Raw genomic sequence first — 17940 nt, forward strand, 5'->3', positions numbered from 1 at the left:
TGCCCTGAGCTGCACTACAAACTTTCAAGAAAGAATCATATGTGTTATCTCAAGGACCCTATACTCTAGTAAGGGATATTGAATATGTAAATAAATACCATTTCTAAATATAGAAATTAGGGTAGTACAGGCATTCGTGTAGTATTAGCGTAATTAACAAGGGAAGATAACAGGATTTTCTACTGGTCTTTGAATTGTGCAGGAAAATGTTTTCTTTCTTGCCAATCAGACATAAAAAATTCAATTAGACATGTCAGCCATAATTTTAGAACTGGCAATCTCTGATTGCCTCTATTAATTATCTTCAAACAGCTAAATTACATAGAATTTTGAGTCTAAAACTAAAATTAATGATCCATAATAAATAATTTCAGTTAATGAATGTATAGAAACTCATTAAAATAACTAGATAATACTAATAACAGTGTTGGAATTGTCTCCATTCCTTTTCCAAATGCCTTGACATTTTAGACCAGACTTTATACTTCTATTTGGTAAAACAATATCTGTCTATTAACTATTTTTAATAGTTAATATCACGTACTTTTATTTCTTCAGCAAATATAACTACTTCAAGTTCAAAAACATTTTCAAAAAAATATACAATGAGGGCTGGGAATGTGGCTTAGTGGTAGAGTGCTTACCTAGCATGCATGAAGCTCTGGATTTGATTTCTCAGTACCACATAAACAGAGAAAGCCAGAAGTGGTGCTGTGGCTCAAGAGGTAGAGTGCTAGCCTTGAGCAAAAGGAAGCCAGGGACAGTGCTCAAGCCCTGAGTGCAAGCCCCACAACTGACAAAAAAAAAAAAAATTAGCAACTGAAAAAATGTACAATGATGATAGTAAAAAATGTGTTGTACTATAATCCTTGAGATACATTATGAGACCTGAGTTTGGAAACCTTTTACCTCTGTTAGAAAATAAAAATATTTAAATGTGCTTTTTGAAATTAGATCTGTGTAACGTATAGAATAGCCTAATTCCAAACAACATTGTATCTTTCATATTTTTGAACTTTGCTTTATGGTAAATATTTTTAAATTAATATTATTTTTCATTTGTATTTGGAATAATTAAATTGTGAGATATAATTAATCTCTATTCATAGAGTAGTGCATAATATGCATAGAAATTCTAGAAAATAGCCAGTGGATGGCAGTATTTTTCGTATTCCAGAAGTTTGGTATCTCAAATTATTTTCCTTTCTATGATTCATGTTTATATCTTGCCTCTGAATCATATGTGAAAACAACCAGCTGAGTACAGACTGTCAGATGGGAAGCACTTTTTAATGAACCAGACCTCAGTTTTGTTTGAACATGCATCAGTGTTTATGGTTTTATTTCAGGACAGCACCAGAATAAAGATCATTTTGGCCAAGAGAAAAATTAAATCAGCTAGTGATGAGAACTTATGAACAAGAACAGGCATCTTTAATGTCTCTGTGGCTTATTTTATCTATTGCTCTATTTCTCCTCTGTGCAGTGTGTTGTGAAGTGTATGATTTATTCATAGAAGCCACTGTCACTACTGAATGGTTATACTCTAAACCACACTAAAGAGTCATGACAAAACCTATTAGAGGAAGTGAATGATAATCAAAATATCAAGTATTTACAGACCACATTTTATTCCTTTGTGGAATAAATTCTATTGGCCATTCAAGTTGAAGTATATGAGAATGCCCAACTTCAACCATGTTTGCCCTACAAAAATGGCAACCTACATTCAATCTAATTATCAGAGTATTGTGAAATCTGGCCAATTCTGATAACTCTTGGTGCTTTATTTCAGCATGAGAAGTCAGAAATAATAGAATTATTCTCTGAGTAGCATTCCCACATTAGTGTCACCATAAGACAAATGAACCAGTTATACTAGTACCATTGAGGCTTATGTAAGGGACCTAAATAGGATATCCTTCACAAAGTCAACCTGTTTTTAACACTGCTAGGAGTTGTTGTTTTCTGGGTTTATACAGATCCTTAGATTTTTAAAAAAGTGAAAAGTGGTTACAGTAGTTCCCTGAAATGTCATAATAGGTTACCATACATTTTGTAGATTAAGACAATTTAAGGATATTTTCTCACCATATGGAGTATAGACCTATGAAGTCCCACAGGGAGGTGCTGCCTATAGGATCTGTTTTGTTTTTATTTAACTTTTATTATAAAGGTAATCTACAATAGGGTTAGAGTTATATAAGTAAGGTCATAAGTACATTTCTTTTTTGAACAGTGCTACACCCTCCACATTTCTCTTACATTTTCCCCTCCTAACCTCCTACCCCCAAAGTTGTAAAGTTCATTTCCAACACAGTGTCTAATGGATATCATTATTGAATTGGTTCATCCTTTGTCCCACCCTTTCTGTGATTTCCCATACCTTTCTCAAATCAGATAAACTAATATACAAGACAAAGGGTACAGAAATTTTAAAAAATCCTGACATCAGGATAAACAAAAAAAGAAAGAAAAATTTGAAAACAGTACAATAAAAAGCACTCTGTTTCCATTTCTTAGAGTTCATTTTGATATGCCTCATTTTATATAGTCATATGCTCAAAGCTATTGAGCTATTGTGGTTCTCTTCTAAGAATATCACATCTCTCTGCTAAGCCTCTTCCAGCTCCTTCCAGCTCCCATATTCAGTGGCCTCAGGTCAAGTTCCAGTGTCTTATTTCTTCTTCACATCGAAGTCTCTTGTATCTGTCTTATGATTGATGTTATTACATTTGCTCAGATCAGGAGAATCCAGGATGATATTCTCATCCCCAAATCTTTAATTTGTTAAATGGAAATGATACTTTATTTTCCAAATAAGGTACTATTTTCAGACTACTTTAAAGTATAAAATTAGGAAGATATGTCCTTTATGAAGGTACTATTCAATCTACTACAGTAACAATAGTTCTGGATTTCTCTTAAAGATTTATTCAATTTTACTTCAATTTATCATTCACCACCATATAGTCTGATGTCTAATAAAGTTCTTTCTTTTTTACTTTTTGCCTGTCTTAGGGCTTGAACTCGGGGCCTGAGTGCTAGTGTTCCCAGGAAAAGGGTCACTTTCTCTATGCCAGTCTGCACGTAGACTTTCCTCTAGCCCTTTGTTTTCCAGGCAGGACTGCACATGTCTCCCCGGAGCACCTACAAGTCTCCATGCAGCACCTATGTTACCCAGGTGACCAGAAAACCTGGTGGCAGTTACCACTCCCTTTCTCTGAGGTCACATCCTGGACTGCCCCAGTCATGCCTTCTTCGGACTGTGGGAGGTTCCCAGATTCTGGGGTCACATCTGCATTCACCATGGCCACAACTTCTCCCTGCCTTCTCCCTGCATTTAACCCCAATCCCACCAGAAGTCACCCCTTCCCTTCCCTGTGCATCTTCCATCCCATGCCAGTCTGCAGTTTGCTCTCCCTCCAATAAACTATTTTTTGCCATGGCGGCTTCCTTTTGGAGAATCTTACAGCTAGCACTCTACCAGTTCAGCCACAGTGCCACTTCTAGCTTTTGCTGAGTAGTTTATTGGAGATAAGAATCTCTTGGACTGTCCTGCCTGCACTGGCTCTGAACTGTGATCCTCAGATCTCAGCCTCCTGAGTAGCTAAGATTAGAGATGTGAGCCACCAGCACCCAGCTGAAATTCTTTATTCGCTTTTAATCACTGGGAAAAGAATGTGAACACTTTGAGAATACTCACACTTGGAATGGCACAGAACAACTAGAAAAGCAACCCTAATTTAACCCAGGGCCCCCCTGTTCTATAAAGAATTAATTTCACTTCCTCTTCTGTTTCTTGTCTTACTTATATGCCTCTAAGACAGAAAACTTTTAAGTTTTACTCCTGTCTATTCTAAATAGTGAATTTAACCTTCTAATTTTAACAAGTGTATTGTTAATGTTTGGGAACCAATCATTCTATAAAGTTTAGTATATGAAGGAATATTGATGATCAATGACTAAGAAATATATAAATTAGGCAGCTTACTTTTGAGGAAGTTGACTTTGACATGAACATTTTATTTTTTGAGTCCACTTAGTAGATGACCTCCCTCTGAGATAAAGTCTGAATGTACAAAGTAACTTATGAACCTCACCTCAAAAGACTGAACAACATTTTTGTTGATGTTGCTATTGGCATAATGATTTACTGATTAGAAGGAGACTGTTGTGCAGGCAGCTGGATTGGCAACTCAGTATGTGGTTTGCTTACAAGCCTGTGAACACAGAAATTTCACTCCTAGTAGGTAAGGATTTTTATCTCTTCCTGATCATTAAAGACGTGTTTGCATTAGCATATGGAGTGAAATACAAAGGCTCTATCTTAAATAAATGAAACAATTTGTCACTGCATGTGACAAGACTTCCCCCCTGTGATAATGAATACTTGTATGGGAGAGGAAGCTGCAAAGAACTGGGAATTGAGTACAAAGCAGAGAGCTGACTCTCACCACAGTAAAAACAGAGCATTTGCTTTTAAGTGTAAATCTACCATTTATTATGTCCTCTGGTGGGATCAAGGTAGTATTCCTTGTGTGTTCACTATGACCTTGAAAAATCACAAAGGAATGTACACTGCAAAGGAGAAAAAAGGAACAAGGCTTAATAAGCAGTGATTTTCTTTTGTTTAGATTATCTAGAATAAAAGGAAATATTAAGGCTTTGAAAAAATGAACTTTGACTCCTTTTCTAATTATCAAGTGAAAAATTTCAAAAGTAATTATTTGATTCACAGAAATGAGTTTCTGAATCAACATTACACTGGAAATAATACTTATTGAATTGCATAATTATACTGCCAGTTTATATAACAAAAAAGGACATTTTTACAATTTCCATAAATAAGAAGGATATAGTACCTTAACCATGTACTGTGAAATTCCACTAAAATTAAAGAGAAGTGCCTTATTTTATGTTGTTCACATATTATAGACAAATGTATGACATTCTTAATTGTTCATAGTTTCTACAAATTAGCAAAAGATGGTAAACAAAGAGATGTAGTATGAGATTTTTGAACTAAGAATTCAATATATATAAAATAAAAGAAGCTAATGAAAAGGTGAAGGACTTATACAAGTATGGCCCCATTTGTAAGAATATGGAAAGACTTGGAAAAAATTATATTAAGCAAAGTAATCCAGACTCAAAGAAACAAAGGCTGCATGGTTTCCCTTATTTGTAATAATTAGAATGTGCCTACAAACCTACAACTAAACTCAATGGGTGGTAAAATACAAAAATATATACATAGATGATTAAATGGAACTCTAAACATTCATGCAGTGAGACCAAAGGAAGATATTCTTAGGAGAGGATCACAAGGATCGATAGCTATGTGTCTATGATCATATAAAATGATACTTGTTGAAATGACTCCAAGAAATGGAAATGAGATTTCTTTTATTGTACAGTTTGTAGTTTTTTTCATCTGTCCCTCCCTTTTGTCTCTGTTTTTTTTTCTTTACTCTTTGTTTACATATAAGTTTTTCTGATTTGAGGAGGAGAAGGGGAAGCACAGAAATGGTGGAACAGTGAACTAATGCAGCAGTATTACTCACAAGATACTATGGTGGAAATTAATTATACAATTTAGGGGGAGAAGGGTGTTGGGAGGGAAAATACTGGGAGAAAATGAGGGAGGAGGTGACATTGTTCAATAAGAAATATATTCATTACCTGACTTAGGTAACTGTAACCCTCTGGATATCACCTTTAGAAAAGATGACAAAATATAGAAGCAAAGGAAAAAGGAAAGATCAAGCTTTCTACAATGCATAACCCATGGTCTTAAGGTCAGTGTGAAACACCAGATGGTGGGCTTCCTGTTCTGCTAATAAATAAGACCGAAGGTGAGAAGAGCTGAATTCCTGTGCATCACCTCATCTAATCCAATTCCCAATAAAGTCTTCCTTTCTATCTCATGTTTCCTGTACACATCTTTACAATTTACATTCCTAACAGCATTCTAGTCTTCTGTGCTCATATACATTAAACTTTTGTCTATAGAAATCCATTTTTTCCTAACCAATTTCTTTAAACTGTTCCAAATTTTTCCCATAATTCAGTTCCAAAGCTGTTTGAATCATATGGTCAGGCATAGTTAAAACAATAATTACATTCTCAGTACCAACATTCCATTTTAGGTTTCTATTATAATGGCAACATACCTGACAAAATTGACTTAAAGGAATATATACTACACACACACACACACATACACACACACACGCACACACACACACATCTATATAGCTATAGTCATCTATCTCTATCTGTCTATCATCTCTATAATCTCATTTTCAGAGACTTTATCCTCTGGCCTATTGCTTGTGCATGAAATAAGATATCAATATCATTATGGCAGAAAGGTATCTCATTTCATCATGTCCAGGAAGCAGAGTAGAGAGAGCAATGAGCCAGTAGGATATGTCATGACCTTTTAACCTATTTCAAATTGATGCTACCTCTTTAGTGTCTACCATTCTCCAGAAAGTCCATTCACTGATGAACCTATCAATAGATTAACTTCTTGATAATTCCTCATCATCCAAAAATTTCCCCAAAGGTACAACTCTTATTGAATCCTTGTATGCACAAGGATAGTACATCATGGTCTTCCAAAACTTCATACTTGATGCTCTCCCAAGTGATAGAATTTGAACACCACAGTACAAATTTATTATTTTTTGTCCTTTAGTATTTTTTGGGTTTCTTTACATGAAATCCATGTTAGAGTCCACAGATATTAAAAAAAAATACTGAAAACATCCATATATCCCAGAGGCCATAGACAACTCTCCCATCCACTTTAAAAAAAATTTTTTTTTTATTTTTGCCAATCCTGGTGCTTGGACTCAGGGCCTGAGAAAGGTCCCTGGCTTCTTTTTTGCTCAAGGCTAGCACTTTACACTTTAGCCACAGGACCACTTTGTCTTTTTCTGTTTATGTTGTAGGAATTGAACCAAGGGCTTTGTGCATGCTAACCAAGCACAATACTGCAAAGCCACATTTCCAGCCCCTCTCATCCACTTTCAGATTAGTTTTTGCAGCATTAGTTACCCATTCCCACATATATTTTTATTAATATATAATATCAAACAAAATACATCTAATCATTTCTCAGCTATAGGTTTTCAATTAGTCACCAGGAAGTTTTTATGTTAGAAAACCTCAAATTATATTAGAGCTGAAGAAAATTATTAAACAGTTATAGACTACTATGTTCATACAACATTTTCAAAAAGACTAAGAAAGTGGATCAACTTCTAGCTATAACTCTTAATAAACAAGGAACTTGTGCTTTTCTTCAACATAATATCATATAAATATTTGATGCTTATACAAGTCAATAAATTTTCTTGATTCTATATACAATATAGAAAGAAGTTTTAAATTTTTTATGAGTATTGAAAAGAGGTAATTCACTTCAATTACTTAAGTAGTTGGTTCAGTCATGGTAAGAACAATTCAAGCACAAATATTTCTTGTACTGTATGTATAAATCCTGATTGTGAGCACAAAAGAAATTCTAAAATATGGTGAGGTATTAACTCTCTTGAATAATTGCTCTTCACTATAAATCTAAAACTTTCATTTAGAAAAGAAAATATCTTTTATCTCTGAAGTATACTTAGAATACTTAAGATAAGTTATGAAAATTTTAATTATAAATAGTTTTAAAGAATTTCTATTCAACTTCATTGCTCAAGAGACATTGCTCAATTTTATTGCTCAAGAGTAGGAGCATTTAAATTGTTTTTAGGCTTTGAGATAAAATCATTAATAAAACCTGTAGATTTCCAATGTTGTATCCACGACTTCATATCAATATATATTTTTTAAATGCAGCCACAATCAAATTAACTATCACGTTTTCCCCCCATATTGTTACCAAAGTACTTGTGCTGGGGATATGTCAGAGTAGAAAATGAAAGAACACAGGAATATTCGAAATATAAATTTTTTATTATTAAAAAAGCTGTTCCAACGAAGGTATTATTAAACAAGCTAACACAAGGAACCGGAGACACAATAATGGGTTTAGAAGAGAGATTTCCAAACTCTTTGTTTGGAATGGGAGCTCTGGGAGTTACTGAATGGTGTTGCTGGAGCTCTTATGAAAGAAAAGATAACATTTAAATTAGGTGGAATGTTCTGGTATTCCATTTCTAACAATTGCCAGGAAAAAGAAAGAAGTGATTATTTTATTTAGAGATGAAGCAAAGAGAATAAAGAAAACTATAAAGAATTTCTTTTGAATTAAACTGTCCACCCATTATCTGGCTGTGCTCAACAGGGAGCATGAAAGAGCCTTGAATTTACGTAAACTTTATGCAACTCTTAGACTAATAAAAAAAAAAGTCTGCTAAGTGATTAAACTTATTTTTGAACTACCTACAACAGAAGTCATTTGGAGAGTTCAAGAGGATGTAATAATGAAATGACATCTCATTTGTGTCATTTGTTCTCTAGTATATTGTTTGGGATGCTAGCATTTCCACACTGCACTCCACTGGTACTGAACCCACTGGTTTCTTTTCTTTAATTTCTTTTCCTCGCTTAAGTCTCCTGTGTTCTGTCTTGGGCAGCCCTTTGGCTTGCCCCAACTCCCTAGTGCACTCAAGAAAAAGGGCCCTCAAGTTAACCTGTCAAATTCAATTACATGCTGCAAGCTGTCCTTGGTAACACTTGCCAGTAATTAGTGGAGAAAACCAGCATATTGGCACCCTTCAGAGTATTTGTAATTGAGTGGAAAATCTCAGGATATTTCTTGCTCCATGTCAAGTACACTGCGATTTGGGAAGGAAAGAGGATGGTACCATGGAAATAATCTGTAGACTTGGTATAAACTGCATCGTTCAAAATTCAAATCACCAAGTTTGCACCCCAGCAGCGAACTTGCAAACACTTAAGTTTTTCTGTGGAAACAGGTGGTTTCAGTGTCTTGTAAAATTTTATCCAACAGATACTTCAACCCTTTTCTTTCTTACTCTCAGTTGCTTACTCTCAGAAAATTAGCCAATCTTCTGCATCATAATGACTGGAGGATAGAATAGTTTTAATCAATATGATAATTACAAACAGATTTAATAAAAATAGCCAGATGCCTGCAGTTCATGCCTGTAAGTCTATCTAATTGAGAATTGTAGATCCAAGCAAGTCTACGCAAAATGTGTGAAAAGTCCCTTTCCATTAAACTAGTGAAAAAGCAGAGGAGTTCAGCTCCACTTAAGTAGCATCAAAGTGAGAACCAAGGATTACAGCAATAGCAAAGTTGCAAGCAAGCTTAGCAACTCTGAGTCCCTGGGTTCAAGACACAGTGTCAAGAGTGAAATAATAATAGTAAAAAAATGTAATAACAAAAGTTAAAATGAACATATCCTTTTAGAAACAATAGGCAACTTTTGTCAGTTACTTTCTTCACTGACCAAAAACATCAAGTGAAATTTTCATTGCAATCACTTTCCTTAACATAAACTCCTAGAAAGTCTTGAAGGTGCAAGGAAACTACAACTCTTTTAGTCTAAGATTTCATGCATTTTTAAAGTTAAATATCCATCCATGTAGCATTTGTTCTGTACAGAATTCCTGGGCTTTCTCTGGGAAAGATTCTGAAATTGCTATCTAAAATGGGAATGAATCACCACTAGATGGTACCCTTGCTAGGGCTCACTGATGTGTGCAACTAATTTCACTTGATGCAAGTCTAGGTGCAGAAGAAGCTATATCAGTAGGTATTTTGTTTTTTTCAAGCAATAATTATTATTTGTTTACTGAAGACCAGCCACAGAATCAATCTCAACATTGCTTTAATAATCAACTATTTAAAAATCTTGGCATTCTGCAGTTTTACTAAACTTGGTTTATTTCTGTGTTTAGTCTGTTTTTAGCAAAACACTCAACTATGTATCTTAGGAAATTTCATTTTCATAATAACCAAACATTTAACAATAAGTTAGCTCTATTCATCTAAATAAATATCCAGTTAAGTTTTAACGTATATTTTTGTTATTTTTGTCTTAACATTTTGCTATATATTTTTTGTTTTGAAAGTGTTTTCTCCTAAATGTTTTCTTCAATACATTTATCTCAGACTCTTATTGGTACCTTTATGATACTAAAGATTATATTTGCCAACATTGTATTATGCAAGTGTATAGACAAATCCCACCCCCCCCAAAAAACGCAAAAACAAATTCACAGAATAAGAACTACTTGCTAGAATCTGAAGAGAATTTTTAAAAAAATGCATGGCTCTTCCCTTACATAACTAAATTATTTATTAGATCTCTCATTGGTACTTTAAAAATGCAACTTTATATAAATTCTAGATTTATAATATAGATGTGAATCTGTAAACACATTAAAATTATTGGCATCATTTGTATGTTAAAGATATAATGAATAAAAATGGAGAGCCAAAGGATAAAAGGTGAACTAATACAACAGCAATACTTACAAATCTATATGCTGTAAACCAACAATGCGCGGGGCTGGGGGGGGGGGTTGGGGCAGGGGAAGGTGGGAGAAAAATGAAGGAGGAGGTAACAAGTTAGATAAGAAATCTATTCACTGCCTTATGGATGAAACTGTAACCCCTCTGTACATCATTTTGACAATAAATAAATCAATTAAAAATAAAATATACGGGCTGGGGATATAGCCTAGCGGCAAGAGTGCCTGCCTCGGATACACGAGGCCCTAGGTTCGATTCCCCAGCACCACATATACAGAAAACGGCCAGAAGCGGCACTGTGGCTCAAGTGGCAGAGTGCTACCCTTGAGCGGGAAGAAGCCAGGGACAGTGCTCAGGCCCTGAGTCCAAGGCCCAGGACTGGCAAAAAAAAAAAAAAATAAAATAAAAATAAAATAAAATAAAATATACGTGAATTCAGGTTATATTGGTTTTAGTATTATAGCACTAGAACTTTTATTTTTTTACAAAACAAGATAAAGATAGAAGATTGATGATAGACATATAGTCATATTAAATATCATACCCAATAAAATGTAGAACTGCTAGCATACCAGACTCCCAGTGTCTCTCTTATACTTTCTATTACATGTACATCAGCACATGAGGAATACATGTACTTTGGAAATCTTTCGATGTTGATAACATCATTGATTTCATTTTTAATAAATGTATCTTTTTAAAATAGTGGTACAATGGGGTTTCAATTCACCCTGTCACTTCTATGTGCAGTGCATTTTGATCAGTGTCCCCCTTTCCATCCTTTCCTCCACATCTGTTCCAACCCTGTGAATTTACTGATCAGTTTTCACAAATGTGCTTTATGAAGGGATACCTTTCCAAAAGTGTTTGTTACTTATCAATTTTATTCTATTTTTCAAAATTTTCTGGATTTGAATGTGAATTGATTTTGTAATTACACATTACAAAATGTGTGCTATAATTTACTACTACTAATACTTTATTTTAACTTTTACTTCCTTAAAGTGTACTTTCTTATGTAAAATTATACACATTCCTATGTGTACATCTTCATTAAAATCTTGCTGTTATGCAAGTATACATATTTAACTTTTATCTTTTTACCAATGCATGATCAGTTTATTAAGTAGTATGTTTTTTTCAAGTAAACTTGAATCTCATTTTTATTGAATACTAAAGTCACCTATAGGATTATACATGTCTTTCTGGTCCTCATTCCACCCCATTTATTCTGTACTAATGATCATGAACTAATACCATCTATCTTCTTATTACTGCTTAAAAATTAAAATAACCATTTCACAAGAATCAGCCTAATGATATTTTTAGAATTACTAAACTTAAGGAAGCATAATAATAAATTTCTATCTACTTAAATCTGTTGGTTAAATTTAAAGTCAAAGATCACAGGAAACTACATAGCCTGGAATGGTTAATTAGTAAAAATAAAATATACAAAATAAGTTATATGTCCTGTTTAAAAACAAAAAACTCAGGCTAAATGCCTGGATCACAGGGTAGCCCTGTGTTGTTTTTGAGGCACCACCAAAGTGGTTGAACAAGTTTACATTTTCATAAATGTAATAGTGGTCCCGTTTGGCCTCGTCCCTGCCAGTATTTATTGTTAGTTTTCTTGATATTGGACATTCTAACTGTGGAAAGGTCGAATCTCAGTGTTGTTTCAAATTGCATTTCTTTTATGAATAGAGATATTGATTGTTTCTTTATGTGTCTGTTTACTATTTTTATGTCTCCTGAGAAGTCTCTCTTTAACTCATTATCCCATTTATTAATTAGGATGTGATTCTTTAAGGGTTTAGTTTTAAAACTCTCTGTGTATTCTGGATATTAGGCCGTGGTCTAATACATAGCTGGCAAAAATCTTCTCTCATTCTGTAAGCTGTCATTTTAGCTTATGAACTAAGTCCTTTGCTGTACAGAAAGTTTTTTAGTTAAATGCAATCTCATTTGTCAAGTCTTTGATTTTTTTATGTTTCTGGATCTCTTTTCCCAGAAAGTTTCTGCCTCTACCAAAGAGTCCTAAGGTTTCTTCTGCATCTTCCTCTACTGCTTTCATGGTTTCTGGTCTTATTCTGAGGTCTTTGATCCATTTTGAATTGGTACATGAATTGCTAGTGGTACATGGTGATACAGATCAAATTTTAGTTCTGCTATGGATAACCAGTTTTCTCAGCACCATTTGTTAAAAAATTTTAGCTGTTTTTTTAGTCTATTTTTATCTCTTTTATGTAAAATTAGATAACAATAGGTCTGTGGATTTATTCCTTGGTCTTCTTTTCTGTCCCATTGGTCCTCAGGCCTAGCACAACCATGTTCATTGTAGCACTATTCACCATAGCTAAGGCATGCAAAAAACCAAGATGTTCCTTAGTGGGTAAGTAGATCAAGAAAATGTGATATATATATATATATATATATATATATATACAGACATATATATATACATACATATATATATAATGGAATTTTATTAATCCATTAGAAAGAATGGTATTGCATTATTTGCAAGGAAATGACAGGACCTGGAAAAATGATAAGTGAAGTAAGGCTCACAGAGACAAGGGCTACATCTTTTCCTATTTGTAAGTTAGAATTAGTTTATAAATATATAAGAAAATACTTTGGGTGGTATGCAAGTGTACACATATGTATTAAATGGTGTAGAGTAGATTCAGGGGAGAACTTCTTTAGGAAGTTGAAACCACATACTAAACCTAATAAGCACCAAAAATGGTACTTAAAAGTGGTAGGATGGAGTTAAGAGGAGGGGATGAATGAATAAAAAGAAGTGGGGAGACTATAGTAAAAAGTTCAATGTATATCCTAAAAAATTAAGATAAGTGAAGGAGTGGATTGGGAGGCATGGATGAGATCATTGGAAGGGGTTCCATTGATCACAATGCATTTTATTCATAAGCTGCTTTGTGGAATGGCAATTCTTTTTTTTTATAACTGCTTAAAGATAATAAAAGTACATTTAAAAATGGGATAACAAAATTCAATAAAAGAAAACAAGCAAATGAATAATAAGGATTAAATACATTAAGTAAATGGAAAAATGAAAGATGAGCTAATAATATATTGGTTAATAAGAAATAGACAAAACCAGATAACTTTATTAAACAGAAAAGTACATAAATACACATAGGACCAAGGTGTAGGGATCCACATCTGTAATCCCATGCATTTGGGAAATAGACATAGGAAGACCAAAGTCTGCCACCAGCATAACAAATAAATAAATAAAGTTCAAGTTACATTAAAAAAGAGAGAGAGAAAAGAAACAGTGCTTCACATACATATGAAAATAGAATAATGAAAATCACTAAATCTGTAAAATGAATTGGGAGAGAGAAAATAGTAAAGAATAAGAGAGTAGGTAAGTTTAATCAAATACAATATATTTATAGATAGACATCATAAGGAACTCCCTAGTACAGTCAGTGTTTGGTAGTAAAGATAATATTGCCGGGCACTGGTGGCTCGCGCTTGTAATCCTAACTACTCAGAAGGCTGAGATCTGAGGATGGCGGTTCAAAGCCAGCCCAGGCAGGAAAGTCCATGAGACTCTTAACTCCAATTAACCACCAGAAATCCGGAAATGGTTCTATGACTCCACGTGGTGGAGTGCTAGCCTTGAACTGAAGAGCTCAGGGGCAGTGCCCAGGCCCAGAGTTCAAGCCCCATGATCGACACACACACACACACACACACACACACACATATACATATATGTACATATATGTATATATATAATATTAATAGTAATAAGCTGAGTGCTGTGGTAAAAATGTACAATCTCAGGTACTGAGGAGGCAAGACAGGAGGAATCATATTGGAGGCCAGCTTGATGAAACTGAGCCAGACTCTGTCTCCAAAAGAAAATACTAACAAAGGGACTGTGGTGTGGCTTGGGTGCTTGCTTGAGGCATTGAGGGACGATATGTTGCTAGGCATTGATAATTCAAATTTTTTTTGGGTCATAGGAGAGCTCCCCTATGACCCAGCAGCCCCACTTTTGGGCATCTACCCAAAAGACCACAAACAAGAACACACTAAAGCCAACAGCACAACAATGTTCATCACAGCACAATTCGTCATAGATAAAATCTGGAACCAACCCAGATGCCCCTCAGTAGACGAATGGATCAGGAAAATGTGGTATATATACACAATGAAATTTTATACCTCTATCAGAAAGAATGACATTGCCCCATTTGTAAGGAAATGGAAGTATTTGGAAAAAATTATCCTAAGAGAAGTGAGTCAGACCCAAAGAAACATGGACTCTATGGTCTCCCTCATAGGGAATAATTAGCACAGGTTTAGGCTAGTCACAGCAGAGGATCACAAGAGCCCAATAGCTATGCCCTTTTGAACACATAAGATGATGCTAAGTGAAATGAAATCCATGTTATGGAAACGATTGTTATATCACTGTTGTAATTACTTTCAACATGCCACGTGAAACCATAATTTCTGTTGTTGATGATCCTCTTATATCCCCTTCCTGTGGTTGTACCTGCGCTATCACTGTATCTTATCTGAGTACATTGGAAACCGTGTATACTGGTATTAGAACTAGGAAACTGAAAGGGAATACCAAAATCAAGAGACACAGGATAAGAAGACAAATGACTATAAAAGCAATGCTTGCAAAACTGTTTGGTGTAAACCAACTGAACAACTCATGGGAGGAGAGGGAAAGGGGGTGGGGGGTGGGGGAATGAGGGAGGAGGTAACAAACAGTACAAGAAATGTATCCAATGCCTAACATATGAAACTGTAACCTCTCTGTACATCACTTTGGCAATAAAAAAAATTTTAAAAATCACAAAAAAATTAAAAAATTTTTAAAGAATATGTATTTATTAGACTATAAGTATATAAATCTTATCAACAAGTCTACCATACTCTTTTTAAAATTTTATTTTATTGCATATACAATAATATACAGAGGGGTTACAGTCACATAAGGTAATTAGTTCATTTATTGTGGAACTTTGTTACCCACTCCCTCGCTTTTTTCTCCCACTTCCCCCGCCCCAATTCCTCCCCCAACTTAGTTTGATAAATTTTTATGTGAATTTCTCTGCCACTGTTTATATTCCATGTCTCTGGACCCACAGAAATGTTGGATGCAAGTATATATCACGTGACTTTTTCAACAAAATGAGAAAGTACCTAAAATAAAGTATTATGGTAGATGTTTAAGTGAAACAAATGATTGGCCATAGTGTTGAAGGGAAATGTTCCTGTCATTGTGAGGTAATTTGAAGTCTTTTTTTATATACTTAAAAAAATTGGTAGATATAGAACCATTTTTAAACTTTGTATTGTTATTGTAAAGGTGATATACACAGGGATTACAGTTACATAAACCAGGTAATGAGTATATTTCTCATTAAACAGTGTCACCTTTTCTCTTGTTTTCTCCATGATTTCCTCCTGATCCCTCTTTGCCACAAGTTGCATAGTTCATTTTCAACACAATGTCTAGACAGTATCACCGCTGGACTAGTTCATTTTGTGTCTCACCATTTCTGTCCTCCCCTTACCCTCCCCAAACAGATAAGGTGACATACAAGACAAAAGATACAGAAGTAAAAAACAGTGACAGAGGGAAACAAAAAAATATTTAGAGTTCCTTCTTCACTTAAAATAAAAAAACCCCACAAGATTGAAACAGCTAAAAGAATCACAAAGCCTTTGAAGAACCTGAGACATGCATCCAAAGTTTGCTGTGTGTTTTTAAATTATAGAAATTATACGTCTGAAAGGGCTATAGAATCATAATAAATGATTAGGCTGAGCTCTCTCACATTTTCCTACTTTTTATTCAAATTCTGAGACGAGACCCTTGTGGAAAAAAATTCAAAAAAGAAAAAATTGACAGATAAAATTTCAAAGAGCATAAAACATTTTGTAAAAACTGCAAACCATTAATAAAAGAAATTTTTGATTTATGCAGGAATCTTACTCATTACTAAATATTTGTGTAATGACTTTATTAATAAATAAAATAGTTGAACAAATATGGCAATTAATGATGGTCAACAAGCCAAAGAACTTAAGCATACAGTATAAAGAATAAATGAAGGAGGTTTTGGTAGCCTGCAATCCTAGCTACTTAGAATTCTGTGAGTTGAGGATCACAATTCAAAGCCATCCCAAACAGGAAAGTGCATAAAACTCTTATCTCCAATTAATCAGCAAAAGCCAGAAGTAGACACATGGCTCAACTTTTAGAGCACCAGTTTGATTAAAAAAGTGCTACAGACAGTGTCCAGGACTTAAGTTCTAACACCAATACACCCCCCCCCCCCACACACACACACATACACACTGCAAATATTTTACATTCAGAAAGCAAAAGAGACAATTGTATACCATCTGCCAAAATATTTATTATTTTGGGTATAATAGTCTAACTTTGAATATTTTCAAGTTCTCAAATGAGTTACAAGAAGAATTAATAATAGCAATCTGAGGAAAATAAAAACTTTATTATAATGTGAGATATTGCTTTCAGTTCCTTCAGGATTGAATTTAAAATACTGTTTATGAAGTATTTACTATTTAATCTTGAAAAAGAATTGTAAATACTCAATATCATTTTTGTAAGCATGAATAAACATAAATACTATGTGAATTATAGCTTGTGGGATGCATTTTTTTAATGTTATTGAAAACTGACATGGTAGTGCAATCCTACAATTTCAGCACTCTGGAGGCTGAGGTGGCCTTCCAAGACATTCTGGACTATACAGAAAGCCTTGGTTTCAAAAAGTACCTGTATGACAATTTTTTTAAGTGGCAGAAGTTGCATTTGTACTTTTGTATTTCTATGATATATGCGTTTAACAGAATTTTTGTTGAACTTTTCTAGGCAGAGCTGCATAGGCATGATATTGTTATCTGACAAGAAATACAAGTAAACTGAGAGGCAAAATGAACCCATTGTTTTTCAATGAATAGAGAATTTGAGAGTGAAATGTGAAATTATAATTCACATGGGGCCAAGATGTCTTTCTGACTATGATTTTTATTTTTAATTAAGTAGTTGTACAAAGTTGTACAACTTCAGAAGTTAGGTTAGAGACCAATGCATCTTAACCAGTGTCACCCCTTCCATTGTTCTTTTCCATCTTTTCCCATGTTATCCCTTTCCTAAAGCTACGTAATTAGTAATTATATATATATATATATATGTATATATATATTCAACATAATGACTCTAGTTGCTTCCCCATTCATTTGTTCCCCTCTCTTATTGCCTCTGACCAAGAACAGATTTCTGTTTCTTGGTATTCATTTTGTTTAACAGTTCAGATATCTTTTCAGTTGATGTTTTCACCTTGATTCAGGGCCTTATGGTTGCACTGTGGTTGAATGTGTTTTTATTACACATGGGATCACCCTAATTAGGCAAGGGAAGTTAAGCCACTACGAGG

The sequence above is a fragment of the Perognathus longimembris genome, chromosome 14, assembly GCF_023159225.1.
Source record: "Perognathus longimembris pacificus isolate PPM17 chromosome 14, ASM2315922v1, whole genome shotgun sequence".
Classification (NCBI taxonomy): Eukaryota; Metazoa; Chordata; class Mammalia; order Rodentia; family Heteromyidae; genus Perognathus; species Perognathus longimembris.